Source organism: Chiloscyllium plagiosum, chromosome 37, assembly GCF_004010195.1.
Source record: "Chiloscyllium plagiosum isolate BGI_BamShark_2017 chromosome 37, ASM401019v2, whole genome shotgun sequence".
Classification (NCBI taxonomy): domain Eukaryota; kingdom Metazoa; phylum Chordata; class Chondrichthyes; order Orectolobiformes; family Hemiscylliidae; genus Chiloscyllium; species Chiloscyllium plagiosum.
In genome coordinates this window covers 28,336,146-28,353,692 of record NC_057746.1, presented here as the reverse complement: position 1 = coordinate 28,353,692, position 17,547 = coordinate 28,336,146, and the positions used below count along the sequence as shown (strand labels likewise).

Below are 17,547 nucleotides of genomic sequence, written 5' to 3'. Positions count from 1 at the left end.
AGTGAGGAGAGGTGGGAAAGAGAGGAGGGCTGAATGAAGGGACAGTACGAGACAGAGAGATATGGGAATGCGGAGGAGCTCAGAAGGTGGTGACCAATGGGTGGGTTGAGTACTCAGGTGAGAGCGATGGCAGGTCGGAAAATTCAAAAGAAAAGGGGAGAGTGAGGTGATGTGAGGCAGTGGGAATGGGAATACTGAGGGGAGGCAGGAGTGATGGGCAGCAAGGGTGTGGGGAGACTGAGGGACGGGTAGAATGAAATTGCATTTGTAAAGGAGAGTTTAGCTAAGTGGGAGGGGAACATCTGGAGAATGGGAGGAAATGAGGGGAGGTATTTGACCCCAGGACAGGGAATGGAGTAAGTGATGGAGGAGGGAGCGATTGGAATCGGAGTAAGGATATTGGAGAGGGTTGGTGGTTTTGTGAGGGGAGGGGATTTTTTGGAATGCTGTAGGGGAGAGTCAGTTATACTATAGAATGGGAGGTCTGCAAAATAAGTGGACATTTGAGGTTTGAAGATCAGGAGAGTGAGTGGGAGGATTGAGAGGTGGAGAGACAGTGAGTGAGGGGAAGAGAGAAAGGGAGGTGGGAGTGAGGAGGAAGGGATGGCTGAGCTGAGGGTAGAAATACAAGTTCATTTTGGCCATGGGAGGTGAGAGTGAGTGGGAGACGAATGTAAGTGGCAGGGAGTGACAGGGTACATAAGGATGTGTTAAGAAGCCAGAGAATTAATCCACGTGAGGAAGTGAGAGAGTGCAAAATAAGGTCTTGTGGGAATTCTGGAGGTGAGTGAACTGGAGGATGACGTGGAGTCTGAGCAGGGGAGAGGAGAGTTAGGATGAGGGGAATGTAGGATGGGGGCTTCAAAGGAAGGACAGAGTTTGGTCTCAGAAATTGAAGAAGTCTGTGTGGAGGAATTTGGAGCAGTTGAGTGAACTTGAGGATGAAGTGAAGGGGAGAGAGGTGGAGGCAAGTGGAAAGGGGAAGAGGAGTTTGAGAAGGCAAGATTAAACGGGAAGGGAGAATCAGGGGTGGGGGAAATCATGGCAGAGTGATCATGAAGAATGGAGTGGAGGGGAGAGCGAATGTGAGATAGGAGTGAGGAGCAGTGCAAAGAAGAGAGTGAGAGCACAGTGAGGTTGAGGGGAGCGTGACCAGATTAGGAAGCTGTGCTCAAGAGGATAGTGAGGGAGAGGGAAGAATGAGCTGATGGTAGGAGGAGTGATCAGGAGGTGATGTGAGATTGAGGGGAATGGGAGAGCAGGAGGGAATGAGGGGGCATTGATGGGGAGGTGTGGGCAAGCAGACTGTCGGGGGATGTGGAGTGACAAGGAGAGTGAGGATGGGAGGGTGAGGTAGCGGCAAGAGGGAATTGTGATGGTAGGACAATTAAGGGAGGGTGGGAAGGACTGAATGGTGAACAATCAAGAGGAATGGATGGATGTGGGGAATATGGAGGTGAGTTGGTTGGAGGGTGGAGAATGCAGTGAGGTCATGGTCTGCCAGGCGAAGGGATGGTTAATGGCATGTGCAAACCAAGGTCAAGGGGAGAGTGTCCGGGATAGGAAGCTGTGCTAAAGGGGACAGTGAATAAGAGGGAAGAGTGAGTGGAGAGTGAGCAGGACGACAGAAAGAGAGTGGGAGAGGTTGGTGGTGGGCAGGGAGAGTAGGGTCAGAGATGGGAGTGGGGAGTGAACAGAAGGGAGACAATGAGAGCGGGAGACAGTGGGGTGGGAGATCAGGAGGGAGTGTTGGTTAGAGGGAGGGCGTGGAGAGTGAAATCCATGGAAGAGTGATGGGAAGGGAGGGTGAGGAGAGTGGGTCCTGTATGGAGATGGAAGGGGGATGCAGTGAGGGATAGGGACAAGGAAACTGAGGAGAGAGTGAGGGGATGAATAAAGAGGTGGACTGTATGGAAGTTCATGACTGTTGAGGAGGGGAGAGGCAGGGTGTAAGGGAAAATGAGAGGGAAATTGGCAGCAAAGGGGATGGGGAGTAGGAATTTAAATGAGGAGGATGACTCAAACGAGGAGAATCATGGAGATGGGAGGAGGAAGTGAAAGGGAGATGTATGGGGAAGGCATAGTGTGGGGGTGAGTGAGGGATGTGACGATATTGCTGCTTAATTAAGGTTAGGTTGTCTTTTTTTTCTTTGTAGAGACGTTATAAACACAGGTTCCGATGTCTCTGGTTTGTATATGTTTTCGGGACAAATTGATCATGGATAACAGATACTGCCTCAGGCAAAAGGCTTTCAAGTTTAAAGAAACACTTGTATAATCGAAGGGGAGTGTCCAGGTCTCTCAAGTCAGCTTAACTCTGGTTTTGGTTTGGTTTGGCAAGCAGTCAGTTTTTTTTGATCCTCTCTCTCTTTCTGACATCTCTCCTGTGAGAACCTGGGCTTAAGGGTTCCTTTTTTTTTACCAAAGGGGTGCTTATGAGGATATTGCAAGTATTTGCAACAGCATCAGTAAGTTGTGATTGAGTCGCTTGGGTTTTTAAAGACTTACGTTATTCTGAGGAGATAGGACAACTTATGGGTGGTAATGGGAGTTGTGCGTGTGAGAGAATGGGGGATCGTGTGAGGCCTGAGTGATGTGAGAGGAAGGGGAGTCTTCACAAGGAAGAAGTTTAAAAACAAGAAGCATTCTTAAAACAGAGAAAACCTGCAGAATTGCCAGTGACAGAGTGATGTTGGTGTTCTACTGTATGAGACAGAAAATGTTCAAAACATGAACAGTGAGTAATTAAGAAGGTTAATCTTTTTGCTGAGGTAAGGTGAACATTGCAGTAAAAATGATATCTTTTAGTTATTGAGAGAATCCGCGAGAAGGAAGCAAAGAGGTCCTTCTGCAGCTGTACAGGGCCCTGGTGAGACCGCACCTGGAATATTGTGTGCAGTTTTGGTCTCCACATTTGAGGAAAGACATTCTAGCTATTCAGGGAGTGCAGCGTAGGTTCACGAGGTCAATTCGGAATGGCAGGACTATCCTACGTTGAAAGATTGGAGCAACTGGGTTTGTATATGCTTGTGTTTAGAAGGCGAAGAGGGGATCTGATTGAGACAGAAAAGATTATTAAAGGATTGGATACTGTGGAGGCAGGAAGAATGTTTCCACTGATGGGTGAGTCCTGAACCAGAGGACACAGTTTAAAAATAAGGGGTAGGCCTCTTAGAACAGAGAGGAGGAGAAACTACTTCACCCAGAGAGTGGTGGGTGTGTGGAATGCTCTGCCCCAGAAGGCTGTGGAGGCTCAGTCTCTGGATACTTTCAAGAAAGAGTTGGAAAGAACTCTTCAGGATAGTGGAATCAAGGGTTATGGGGATAAGGCAGGAACAGGATACTGATTGAGGATGATCCGCCATGATCAAAATGAATGATGGTGCTGGCTCGAAGGGCAGAATGGCCTACTACTGCACCTATTGTCTATTGTCCACTGCTTGAGCCACAGGCTAAAAGAAAGTGAAGTTGACACAGTCCCAGAGGCTGCTGTCTGATCTGAGAGAGAAAGCTTGTGGTGATTTTATTGTCAGCGTCACCATCCCTCACTGAAGGGGTATGGATGAGAAGACAAGATGTTCACAGTGAAGGAATTGAACCTGAATTGTTACTGTCAGTCTGTATCATACAGCAGCTGTCCAACCAACTGATTTAACCAACCTACATCGCCATAGAATAACACAGCATCAAATGAGGCCCTTCAGCCCATTGTGGCCATCAATGGTCTGTCAAATTCTATTCCATTTCAACATGGATTTGCAGGGTCGACTGGTTAGTAAGGTTATGGGATTCAGGGAGAGCTTGCTGACACAGTACAAAATTGGATTGAAGGTAAGAGGTAGAGTGTGATGGTAGAAGGTTTCTTTTCAGACTGGAGACCAGCGGTGTGACACAAGGATTGGTGCTCGATTCCACTGCTTTTGGACCTATATATAAATCATTTGCGAACATCGGAGGCATGGTTTGTAAGTTGGTCCGTCTCGGACAATTCCCTCCCCTTCTTGATCTCTCTGTTCCCATCTCCGGCAACAGTCTCCTCATGGATGGTTACTATAAACCCACAGACTCTCACAACTACCTGGACCACACCTCCTCCCACCCAGTATCCTGCAAGAACTCCACCCCATTCTCCCAATTCCTCTGCCTCCGCCGCACCTGCTTGGACGAGGAGACATTCCACTCGCGAGCATCCCAGGTGTCCACCTAATTCAAACAATGTGCATTCCCCCCTCCCCCATCCTGTCAGCCCTCCACCGCTCCAGCTGTTCCACTGCTCTAAACATTCCCTGTTCCACTGCTCTAAACATTCCCACCTCAACGCAATAAAGACAGAAACCCTCTTGCCCTCACCTACCACCCAACCAGTCTCCACATCCAACACATCATCCTCAAACACTTCTTCCAACTCCAACTTCACCCTACCTTCAATAACATCATCCCCTGCCCACTCCTTTCTGCCTTCCACAAGGACTGTTCCTTTCACCAGTCCTCCATTTGTGCCACTCACCCCACCGACAGCCCTCCACAAACACCCCCACCACGCACCCGGACTCTCACGTACCTTTCTCTGCAACCGGGAAAGGTGCAAATCCTGCCGATACACCACACCACTCAGCTCCATCCAGGGCCCCAAACAGTCCTTCCAGGTGAGACAGAGGTTCACCTGCTTCTCTTCCAACATAGTTTACTGCATGAGGTGCTCCCGATGTGATCTTCTCTCCATTGGAGAGATCAAACGTAAATTGAGGGAACAGTGAGCTGAGCATCGCAGCCGGATCCGTAGGGGCCAACCGGACCTCCCAATCACTGCCCATTTAATTCCCCTTCACACTCCTTTTCCAACATGACCATCTTTGGCCTCCTCCATTGCCACAATGAGTCAACCCACAAATTGGAGGAAAAACATCTCTTCCGTTTGGGTGGGTTACAACCTGTAGGACTCAACAATGAGTTCTTCAATTTCAAATCACCTCCCTTCCCATGCCCCACTCACTTCCCAGCCCCTCCCCCTCCCTTGCATTCCTCCTAGCCACCAACTGGATTCATTCCACCCATCGACCAACCAGGTCTCTCCCTCTGCCTGTCTTCACCAGCCCCACTTCACCATCCTACTTCCGGCACCCTCTTTATCTGCAGCGCCCCCCCTCACCAATCCTCAGTCCAGAAGAAGGGTTACAGTCGAAACGTCGACTTCTCTGCCTCCTGATGCTGCTTGGCTTGCTGTGTTCTGGCTGCCTCCTATTTGTCTAACATTGTTCATAAGCTGGCAAGTGACATGAAAATATTGTCCAGTGGACAGTAAAGAAGATTATATTAGACTGCAATGGAACCTTGACCAGGTGGCCATTGGATTGAGGAGTGGCAGATGGAGGTAAATTCAGATAAATGTGGGGTGTTGAATTTTGGTCGGGCAAACTAGGCCAGGACTATTACAGTTGATGGTTGGCCCTGGGGAGTGTTACTGAGCGGGAGGCCTGGGCGTGCAGATACATGGTTCTCTGGGGTGGAGTTGCAGGTGGACAGGGCGGTGAAAAGAGAGTATAGCATGCTTGCCTTCATTGGTCGGAGCATTGAGTATTGGAGTTGGGGCATGGTTTCTAAAATCATAAAGGGCATGGATAGGGTGAATAGCTAATGTATTTTCCCCAGGTTAGGTGACTCCAGAACTGGAGGGCTCAGATTTAAGGTGAGTTGGGAAAGATTTAAAAAGAACCTGAAGGGTAACTTTTTCATGCAGAAGGTGGTGCGTGTATGGAATGGTCTGCCAGAGGAAGTGGTGGAGGTTGAACTAATCACAACACTTAAAATGCATCAGGATGGGAATATGAATAGGAACGGTTTCACGGGATAGGGACCAAATGCTGGCAAATGGGACTAGGGTCTGTTCAGGACCTTCTCTTAAATTTATGCACCTGTTCTTGTCCATTCCATTCCTCATAACTCTCTACACATTCATCAAGTTCTCCCCTCAGCCTTCCCTGCTTCAATGAGAACATCTCCAATTGATCAAGTCTGTCTTTAGAGTTGAAACGTGCCAGCCCAGCCAATATCTTGGTGAATCTCAGCTGTTCCAGCCCTGCCTTGCCTCCTGTTGGATTTTCTACACACTGCCTTACAAAGATCACGTGGAGAATTTGTAAGAATTCTGTCCTGTCCGAGCCCTTCACAATCTCCCTGTCCCAGTTCACCATGGGGAAGCTGAATTCCTCCGATGTTACAACACTGTTGCTTTTCTCACTCCTCTGAGATTTCTCTATCTATCAGAAATAATCTCTGACTGGCGTGGGTATATAGTGCTTTCATAAACAATGTAAACCCCAATTCTTATGAAGTTCTCCCCCTGTGGCCTCACCGGAGATGCTGTTAGACTCATTGAAGTAGACAGAATGGAAACAGACCCTTTGGATCAACTCATCCAAATTAATCTCGTCCTATTTGCCAGCACTTGGACCACATCCCTCTAAACCTTCCTATTTGTGTATCCATCCAAATGCCTTTTAAAAGTTGGAATTGTGCCAGCCCCCACAATTTCCTCTGCATCTCACTGCATACACGCAGCACCCTTTGCATGAAACATTTTCCCATTAGATTCCTTTTAAATTTTTTCGCTCTCACCATAGACTTCTGCCCACTACTTCCGGACTCATCCACTCCTCGCTTGTATATTTGCCCTATCCATGCTCCTCATGATTTTATAAACTTGGCTCAGGTCACCCCTCAGCCTTCGACTCTCCAGGGAAAACAAGTGCACCTGCATATTGAATAAGAAAATATTCTTGGACACACTTAGACTCCGAGTCATCCAACTCCCGAACACAATGGCATTCCCAGTTTATGCTTGGAAAATTAAAATTCCCTTTTATTACAACCCTATTTATCTTACAGATAACTGAGATCTCTCTGCATGTTGTTTCTCAAATTCCCACTGTCTATTTGAGAGCTCTTCTACAATCCCAATGAGATATTTCTTAGTTACACCCAAATAACTTCCCTGGATGGTCTCCAGGGGTATCCTCCCTAATACAGCCATAATGTTACCTTTAATTAAAAATGTCACACCCCTCCTTTCTTGCCTCCCTTTCTATCTTTACAATGACACCCTACCCTTCGCTGAGCCATCAGTAATAGCTATGACATTCCAATCCTGTGTTCTCAACCATGCCCTAAGTTAATCGGCCTTATCTGTCAGGCCTCTTGCATTAAATAGATGCAGGTCAGTTGCTCAGTCTTACCTCATTCTCTCCTGTGCTCCTGCCTACCTTGAGTACTTAATTTGCTCCCTTTATCTACTGTGCCTTATTTCTTTTCTCACTATCTCTGAGTCCCATAAATACACCCCTCCCCCCTTATTAGTTTAAAGCCTACCAAGTTGCACTAGCAAATCTCCCCTACAGGATATTGATCCTCTTCCAATTCAGCTTCAACCTGTCTTCGACAGGTCACTTCTATCCCAGCAAAAGTTCCAGAGGTCCAAACATTTGACTTCTTGCTCCTTACTTCAGCTCCTTAGCTCCACATTATACTCCTACTCCTGCTCTCACGAGCACATGGTACTGGGAATAATACAGGTATTACTACCATTGAGGACCTCTTTGTAATCTCCGGCATCACTATTAGGAACAATGCAATGTATTAGTTCCCTCTGTACTACTGAACCTTTCCACCGCAACTGATATCATCAAAACAGATGACTTTTCATCATCACAATGCTCTTCCTGTGACATCACTGTTTACAGATTGATTCTCTCATTGACTGTCATAGAGTCAGAGAGATGTACAGCACGGAAATAGACCCTTCAGTCTGACTCGTCTGTGCCGAGCAGATATCATAACCTAATCTCGTCCCATTTGCCAGCACTTGGCCCATATCCCTCTGAATCCATTCTCTTCAAATCCCCATCCAGGTGCATTTTTTATGTTGTAATTGTGACAATCTCCACCACTCCCTCTAGCAGCTCATTCCAATAATGTGCTATCCTTTGCATGAAAACATTTCTCCTTAGGTCCATTTTAACTCTCACTCTAAACCTATGCCCTGTACTCTAGACTTCCCTACCCCAGGGAAAAGACCTTGTCTATTTATACTATCCATGCCCCTCATGATTTTACAAATCTCTATCAGGTCACTCCTCAGTCTCTGATGCTCCAGGGAAAACAGCCCCAGCCTATTCAGCCTCTCCTTTTAGCCCAAATCCTCCATCCCCGCCAACATCCTTGTCAATCATTTCTGAACTCTTTCAAGTTTCACAACAGCCTTCCAATAGGAGGGAGACCAGAACTGCACACAGTAATCCAAAACTGGTATAACCAAAGTCCTGTACAGTTGCAATATGACCTCACAACTCCTGTATTCGATGCTCTGACCATGAAAGGAAAGCATGCCAAATATCTTCTTCACTAACCTATCCACTTGCGACTTCACTTCCAAGGAAATATGAATCTGCACTCTAAAATCTCTTCGTTCAGCAACACTCCCCAGGACATGACCATTAAGTGTGGAAGTCCTGCTCAGATTTGCTTTTCCAAAGTGCAACACCGTACGTTTCTCTAAATTAAAGTCTATCTGATACTCCTCAGCCCATTGGCCCCATCTGATCATCATCCCGTTTAGTCATCTGCAAGCTTGCTCACTATCCTCCTATGTTTACATTCATATCATTTTTATAAGTGATGAAAAGTTGTGGACCCACCACCGATCCTTGTGGTACATCACTGGTTACAGGCCTCCAGTCTGACAAGAAACCATCTACCACCACTCTCTGTCTTCTTCCTTCGAGTTAGTTCAGTATCCAAATGGCTAATTCTCTCAGTATTCCATGAGATCTAACCTTGGTAACCAGTTTATCATGAGCAACCTTGTCGAATGCCTTACTGAAGTTAATTTAGATCACATTCACTGTTTTTCCCTCATCAATCCACTTTGTTACTTTTTCAAAAATCAAGAGGGCATACTGCATGTCGCAAAAATGTAAATTTCAGAAGGACAAGCAGAAATGAAAGTGCGATCGCGTAGCATTGTTGATTGGGATGAAGTAAATACAACAGCAAGAAATAATCAGAAATCAGAAGAATATAGATTCCACATGAGTGAAGGCAAGAAATAAAGTAAGTAGTTTGGCAGAAATGGTCTCTAAGACCCCAAACAGTAGCTATACAGTGGGGCAGATCATAAACAGGACATAGAAACTGCAAGTAACATTAAACCTGGGTGACATTCATCAGCATGTTGATTTAAACAGTGAGAGTAGTAGAGGGAGCCATGAGCATATAGTTTCCTGAAATAAGAATATTGTGAATCCAACCTTGTCTTTGCCAATTTGAATCTGGTGATGTGTACTGGGGCAGGTTGGTTAAATGATGTCAGAGTCTCCACTGACCATAATATGGAGGAATGTCGCATTCAGTTTGAAAGGGAGGATCTTGGTTGGACAATAACTGTGCGAACCTTTAACAAGGGTAATTGCAAAGGAATGACGGCTGAGCTGTCTGGGGTGGATTGGGGAAGGCACTTAGCATCAAAGATATTCCAGGGAGGTGGAAGAGAGGATTAGCAAAATTATTCTGAGTAGGAGTGAAAGGAACAGGGTGGTCATTATGGGGACTTTAACTTCCCCATATTGACTGGGAATGTTATAGCTCTCGTACATCGGATGGATCAGTTTTTGTCCAGTGTGTACTGAAGGGTTTCCTGACGCAGTATATCGAAGGGCCGACAAGAAGGGAGGCTTCACTGGATCTGGTGCTTGGTAATGATTAGATTCCCAACAGTGTGGAAACAGGCCCAACAAGTCCACACCTACCCGGCACAGTGGCTTCGTGATTAGCACTGCTGCCTCACAGAACCGGGGAGCTGGGTTCAATACCAGCATCAGGTAACTGTATGAAGTTAGTACATTCTCCCACGTTTGCATTGGTTTCCTCCCACAGTCCAAAGATGTGCACATTTTGTCCAGGAAAGTGCAGGCTTTGTGTATTAGCCACGGGAAAGGTGGAGTTAAAAGAATATGCGAAGGCGTTGGGTCCTGGAGGGATGCTTTTCAGAGAGTCAGTGTGGATTCGATGGGCTGAATGGCCTGCTTCCACATTGAAAGGATTTTGTGATTCTAACAACCTCACTACCTGCAAGCTAGAAAATTATAAATATCTCTATCTTGTTTAATATTAGACTACGTTACACCTATAGATATTGATCAGGCTCAGCAGTTCTGGCAGCATCTGTGCAGAGAAATCACAGTTAACGTTTCAGATCAAGTGACCCTTCCTCAGAACTGATGGGAGCTGGGAAATGTCAGTTTATATACAGAAGCTGGGGTGGGGGGTGAAGGGGTCAGAAGTAAATGGTAGGTGGGGATTGAGCCCAAAGAGAGAGAAGAGCAGTTAGAAGGACAAAGGATTGGATAACGATCTGGGTAGGGGAATGAACAGCGGTTAATGGAGACTGTTAGTGGCTAACAATGCTTTGTGTGTAATAACTCTGTGATAACAAGGCATGGTTGTGTGGTTTGGGGTAAGGACATGGGAGAGCTCAGACCCCAAAGTTATTTCATTTAATATTGAATCCGCAGGATCCCCAAGCTGAAAATGAGGTGCTGTTCTTCCACCTTGCGCTGAGCTGCATTGGAGCACTGCAGCAAGCCTGAGACGGAGGTGTTGAATCGGTGACAGGGTGGTGTGTGAAAAGACAACTGGAATTTCAGGGTCGTTTTTTGGAAAACGGAATGCAAGTGTTCTGAAGTCGACCCTTCAGATCTCCAGTAGAGATGAGGCCACACTGTGAGCAGCAAATGCAGTAGACTAGATTGTCAGAAGTGCAGAGAGGTGAGTGTGTGTTAGGGCACATGGATACTGAGGAAGTAGGAAATAAATTGACACATGTTACACCTTAGGTAGTTGCAGGAGAAAGTGCGATGATGCTGTGAGGGGGTGTTGCAAGTATCCAGAGTGTCCCAAAGGGAATGGTTCCTGCAGGAGGGGAGGTGTGTGGTGTCTGGTGGTGGCATCTCGCTGGAAGTGACAGAAATGGCAGCTGATCATCTTCTGGATGTTGATGCTATTGGGATGGTAGGTCAGGACAAGGGGAAACCTATCACTGTTGCAAAAGGGAAGAGAGGGGGTGAGGGCTGAAGTGCGTGAGATAGGTTAGTCCCACTTGTGGGCCCTGAGGAATCCTCGGTTGAGGAAACACGTGGACATTTCGGAGGATCCTTTGTCAAAGTTAACATCGTCAGAACAAATGCGATGGAGACGGAGTAACCAGGAGAATGGAATGGAGACTTTACAGGGAGCAGTGTGCGAGAATATAAAGGCCAGGTAATTTTTGGGGTTGGTGGGTTTATTGTAGATTATTAGTGGCCAATCTATCCCCAGAAATAGAAACAGTGATGTTGAGGAAGGGTTCAGAGATAGACCAGGTGAAAGTGAGAGTGAGGTGGAAGTTGGAAAAAAAATCGATAAACCTTTTCAATTCTGAATGGGAGACGGAGGCAGCACCATGCTCCATGCCCTCAGATCCAATCCTGACTTTGTTATTAAGCTGCTGATCAGTGTGGGGCTGTAGTAGTCGGCAAACTAACCACTACATTGCAGTAGCTGAGATCCCTCTCAGATACCTCCTCCGATCAGCGTCTAACCTGTGACCCATGATGGAACATCAGGCCATTGCATCAATTACAGTCACCAACCTCATTTCATCTGGGGATCTGCCCCCACTCCAACTACCTCCAGCTGATAGTCCCACAACCCCGCACAGCTCGCTTCTACCTCCTTCCCAAAATACACAAGCAGGATTACCCAGGCAGACCCATTCTTTCTGTCTGCTCCTGCCTCTCAGAACTCATCATTTCCTACCATGGCTCAGTCTTGTCTCACCTGCTGCAGTCCCTGCTCACTTACATCCGCCATTCCTCTGACACTTTATGCCCATTCCAAACTTTCCAGTTTGCGGCTTCAGCTGCCTCCTCTTTACCATGGACATGCAATCCCTCTACACCTCCATCCCCCACCAGGATGGTCTGCTTCTTCCAGAAACACAGGGCTGAACCATCCTCACCCCCCACCACTCGCCTCCCTTTGGCCGAGCTCATCCTCACTCTCAACTTCTCTTTTATCACCCATCATTGTTTTCAGTCAGAGGGGTGGCCATAGATGCCCATCTAAGCCCCCATTTTTGTCTGTCTCCTTATGGAGAATGTGTAACATTTCTTGTTCCCATTCCAGTCTGACACATGAGCCTTTCTCTGGTATATCAATGATATCATTGGTGTTGCCTCCCTTTCTCATCTGGAATTGGAAAAGTTTATTCATTTTGATTCCAAGTTCCACTCTGCTCACACCTTCACCTGATCCACCCTTCCCTTTCCTCAACATTCCTGTTTCAATTTCTGGTGATAGAATGGCCAATAATATCCACAATAAACACACCTAATCCCACAGTTAGCTGGCCTGTACATCCTCACACTCTGCTTCATATAAATACTCCATTCCATTCTCCTAGTTACTCCGTCTCCATCTGTTGTTGACAGGGCCCTCAACTGGATCCAATCCATCTCTGACATTTCAACCCTCACCCTTTCTGTTCCCTCCTGACGCAGTGATATGGTTCCCCTTGTCCTTACCTGCAATCCCACCAACACCAACATCCAGAAGATCATCAGCCATAATCTCTGCCACCACCAGACACATATTCCTCTCCCCTCCCTTGTCCACCTTCCATTGAGACTGTTCCCTCCAGGACACCCTGGTCTATTGTTCCCTCACTCCCAACAGCCGCCACAGACTCATGGCACCTTCATCTACAACTGCTGAACATGGAACACCTGTCCATTTCCTTCCTCCCTCCTCAGTATGCAAAGGCCCAAACAGGTGAAGCAACGCCTTATCTGTTCTTCATTTAATTAGTCTACTGCTCACAATGTGGTCTCCTCTCCATTAGGGAACTAAAGCCACTGTGTCACTGTGCCACCGTGTGGGCGGCACGGTGGCACAGTGGTTAGCACTGCTGCCACACAGCGCCTGAGACCCGGGTTCAATTCCCGCCTCAGGCGACTGACTGTGTGGAGTTTGCACTTTCTCCCCGTGTCTGCGTGGGTTTCCTCCGGGTGCTCCAGTTTCCTCCCACAGTCCAAAGATGTGCAGGTCAGGTGAATTGGCCATGCTAAATTGCCCGTAGTGTTAGGTAAGGTGTAGGGGTATGGGTAGGTTGCTCGTCGGTGTGGACTTGTTGGGCCGAAGGGCCTGTTTCCACACAGTAATGTAACCTAATCTAAAGCATAGACTGTGTGATCGCTTTGCTGCACACTTGTATTCTGTCTATAAAAAAGACCCTGAGCTTCCAGTTGCCTGCTCCTTTAAACATCACCATGTTCCCTGGCCAACATCTCTGTCTCAGGCTTGCTAAGAACAGCACCTCATTTTCCACTTCTGTTCTCTTCAGCCTCAATATCAAATTCAATCATTTAAAGAATTGAGCGCGCCCATGTCCTTACCTCAACCCCAACACATCAGGCCTCATCATTCAGAGTCTGGTATAACACACAGCCCCTTGTTAGCCACAAACCATCCCCATTAACAGTTCCTCGCCCTCCGAGTCAGACTGTTATCGATTCCTTTCTCTGTCCAACTGTTCTTCCTTGTCTTTAGGCTCTGTGCCCAGATATCGTACAGTCCTTACCCCAATCCCCACACTCATGTCTACATATAAACTGAAAGGTTTTGAGCTGCCGTCAGTTCTGAGGAAGGGTCACTCAATCCGAAACATTAACTCTGATTTCTCTCCACAGATGCTGCCAGATGTGCTGAACTTTTCCAGCAACTTCTGTCTTTGTCTCTTATTTACAGCATTCACGGTTCTTTCAGTTGATATTTATCTGCTACAGTTTTCATCATTGACCACTTCAGTAAGACATCACACACCTTCCATTACACAATGAATCCCTCAGTATTTGCAACTCCTTCTCTTCGCTAAACTATCTAAATGCCACTTTCCCCACTCACACATTCTCTTCCCCCTCCCCTTCCCCCATTCTCACACTGCTAATATCCAACTTCCACACCACCCTCACCTTCACCTGGTCGATCTGTGATTCCTCTTTCTCTTCCTTGACATGTATGTTTCCATTTCTGGTGATAGACTGACCAATAATATCCACTATAATCCCATCTCTCCTGCTACGTAGAGTATACATTCTCACACCCTGCTTCCTGTAAACACTCTATTCCATCCTCCCAGTTCCTCCGTCTCCATTCCATCTGCTCCGACAAAGCAAACTTTGACAAGGGAGCCTCGGAAATGCCCACATCCTTCCTCAACTGAGGATTCACTAGTACTGTCATTGAGAGTGCTTTCAATCGGGTCCGACACCTCCCACACTTCTGCCCCCAACCCCTCTCTTTTCTGCCACAACAACGACAGTGTTCCCCTTGTCCTAACCTACCATCCCACCAGCATCCACAACCAGAAGAGCATCAGACACCATTTCCGCCACCTGCAAGTAAGATGTCACCACTAGGCATACATTTCCCACCCCTCCGTTGTCAGCCTTTTGCAGGGACCGTTCCCTTCCAATCACCCTGATGCTCTCCTCCTTCACTCCCAACACCCACCCACCGCACCACGGCAATATCCTGAGCAACTGTCAAAGGTACAACACCTTCCCATTTACCTCCAGTATCCAAGGATCCAACACACCTGCAAAATGAGGTAGCACTTCACACAATCTAGTGTCTTGCATTCACTGTTCACAAAGTGGTCTCCTCTGTATTGGGGAAACAAAGCATCTGTGTTATGCCATTTAAGAAAAAGGACCCTGAGCTTCCAGTTGCCAACCACTTCAACACACCATCCTGTTCTCTGGGCAACATCTCTGTCTCTGGCTTGCTGCAGTGCTCCACTGAAGCTCCGCGCAGTCTGCAAGAACGACATCTCATTTTCCACTTCCTAACCATGCAGTTCTCTGGATTAAATTTCAAGGGCAATAATTCTAGTCTCAGATCTCTACCAAGACCTAGCCCCCTACCCCACACACCAGGTTTTGTTTTCACTGCCATTACACTCTGCCTATTATTTGGCACTAACAGTCTCCATCACCAGGTATTCACTCTCCTAACCAAATCATTATCCACTCTTTTGTCTTTCTAATTGTACTTCTCTCTGTTTGGGACTATCCCCACTTATCATTTCCTCCTCACCTCCTCCTCCAATGTGCCTTCTGCATATAAACCAACTTTTGCCAGGTCCTATCAGCTTTGAGGAAAGGTCACTCAATCTGAAAGGTTAACTCTGATTTCTCTCCACAGATGCTGGCAGACCTGGGGAGCTTTCCAAGGAATTTCTGTTTCTTTTCTCTCACAACCCCCTTTAGATAAGTGCCTGTTAATACTGGCTCTTAAATGTCTATATACCTTCCTGATATTATGGAAAAACTTTTCCTCCAATGTCACTCCAGATGGAGCAAGCCCAGTCTCCTCTAGAAATCCTGCTTCCATGCTCTATTCCTCTGGTTCGACAGAACCTTCACTGGGTAAAAACACAGACTGCAGATGCTGGAAACCAGAGTCCAGATTAGAGTGGTGCTTGAAAAGCACAGCAGGTCAGGCAGTATCTGAGCAGCAGGAAAATCGACGTTTCTGGCAAAAGCTCTTCATCAGGAATAGATGATGAAGGGCTATTTCTGATGAAGGGCTTTTGCCCGAAACGTCAATTTCCCTGCACCTCAAATGCTGCTTGACCTGCTGTGCTTTTCCAGCACCACTCTAATCCAGAACCCTTCACTGCTCTGACACACAGAGCTGATGGCTTCAGACACTTCTCCAAATGGACCCACAGAAAATACAATGTTTCCAGGGAGTGTCTCCCAGAATTAACAACTAGTGATGTGAAAATGTAAACTGGGGCCTTCGTGACCCTACATAACTGGATCTATCATCAGGAAAATGAATACACGTGTTTACCTGGGTGAATAGTGTGTATCATTTCTCTCCAGACTGTGTACTGTAAAAGGCCAGTGAACTGTCCGAGAGACAGAGAGCCATCAGAAGCTGAGAGTGTCTTCTCCACATCATCAATCCTGTAAACATTAAACAGATGACATCACGAACTCTGCGTTGTTCGAATATTTATGAAAACATTTAAATGTTTGAGTCAATGGGTTAGAAAGTGAAATGTTCATCTTATTTTTGTAACTGATCCAACAAGAATTCGATAATGCACAGGCAAGGATCGGAAACACCCAGAACCAGAGAAAGGCCCATGTCCTGAAAACTGATTCGGTACTGAGACATCACACACCGCAGGAGATAATATATGTTTCCTCCATCCCCTTGCCGTATTATAAAAAGAGCTTGTGGAACCGAGACAAAAAACCGGAAACATCTAAAAGCCTCATATCCAACTGTGTAATACATGGGTCCCACAACCCTCCGAGAATCCTGCTCCTCTACTTCCAGCCTCCTGACCGGTTTTAGTCTCTCCCCCCACCCTCCATTGGAGATTGGACCTTCAGCTGCCCAGACCCTCAGCTCTGGAATTCCCTCCCTGAACCTCTCCATCTTTCTATTCCTCTTTCCTCCTTTATGGTCCGCTTAAACCAACAGCAATCACCTTGATTAATAGCTCAGTGACACTTTTCTATACTTTCCAATTCTCATGCAAAGTACTCAGAACATTACGTTACAGTAATTAAAGATTTTTTTTATTTTACATTTATTGTTCCCTTTATAAAGGCTGCGGTGCGAGTCAGTGTTGTAAAAAGTGAAACAAAAATGATTCCCCCTTTCAACTCTGACTGTCTCGGGCTGGTCAGGAGCCATGCAGTGACAGGGATGGCCATTCCCTGGAAACATGGGCCATTTGTCTCTCACAGGGTCAGGGGGAAGGTCACAGTCACACAAACAGTCACAAAAATCAGGGCAGTGATCACTTCCAGCCTGGAACCAGGCTGTATTTACAGGCATCTTGTCATTGTTTACAATGCTGCAGAACAGTTTCATAAAATCTAATATTGTTTAAAACCTGTAACAAGCTTCTTCTTATAAAAAAAATGTGTGTGAACCATTACCGGAGTTACTGTTATACGATGAATCATCCTTTAAAGCGGCACCATTAACCAGGAAATAAATCCATAATTACCCGTCCCTGATTACTGAGCAAACTGTGCAGTGTTTCTGGAAAGAGCATGTCCTACCTTCTCTTCCGACAAGCTTCCTCCTGAAAGAAATGAATCACAAACAGTGAGGCTGGCAGTGACAGATTTCAGGAGAAGACAGACAGACACCCACACACACTCTCCACATGGAATTGGAACTGGATTACAATGGGAGTTCCAGGAGACAATTAAACTTGGGGAACACGGAGATAATAACAAAACAAATAAAAAGATCACAATCCATTCCCGGGAGAATGTCGGTATTCCCGAGAATCTGCAGATAGTTTGGCAGCGGTTAGTAAAAAAAAATCAGAAATTACTGGAAAATCTCAGCAGGTTTGGAAGGATCTGTGGAAAGAAATCAGAGTGAACCCTTCGGGAGCATTGACCCTTCTTCAGTGACAAC

At 46.5% G+C, this 17,547-nt stretch overlaps 2 protein-coding genes across 3 annotated transcripts in view; one reads left to right on the top strand and one right to left on the bottom strand.

Moving 5' to 3' along the window:
* Positions 1-17,547, top strand: part of LOC122541545 (zinc-binding protein A33-like) — a 267,926-nt gene that overhangs the window by 221,191 nt on the left and 29,188 nt on the right. The window lies entirely within an intron of this gene.
* LOC122541440 (zinc-binding protein A33-like) overlaps positions 1-17,547 on the bottom strand; it is a 206,845-nt gene that overhangs the window by 188,070 nt on the left and 1,228 nt on the right. The gene's annotated exons all lie outside the window — the stretch shown is intronic.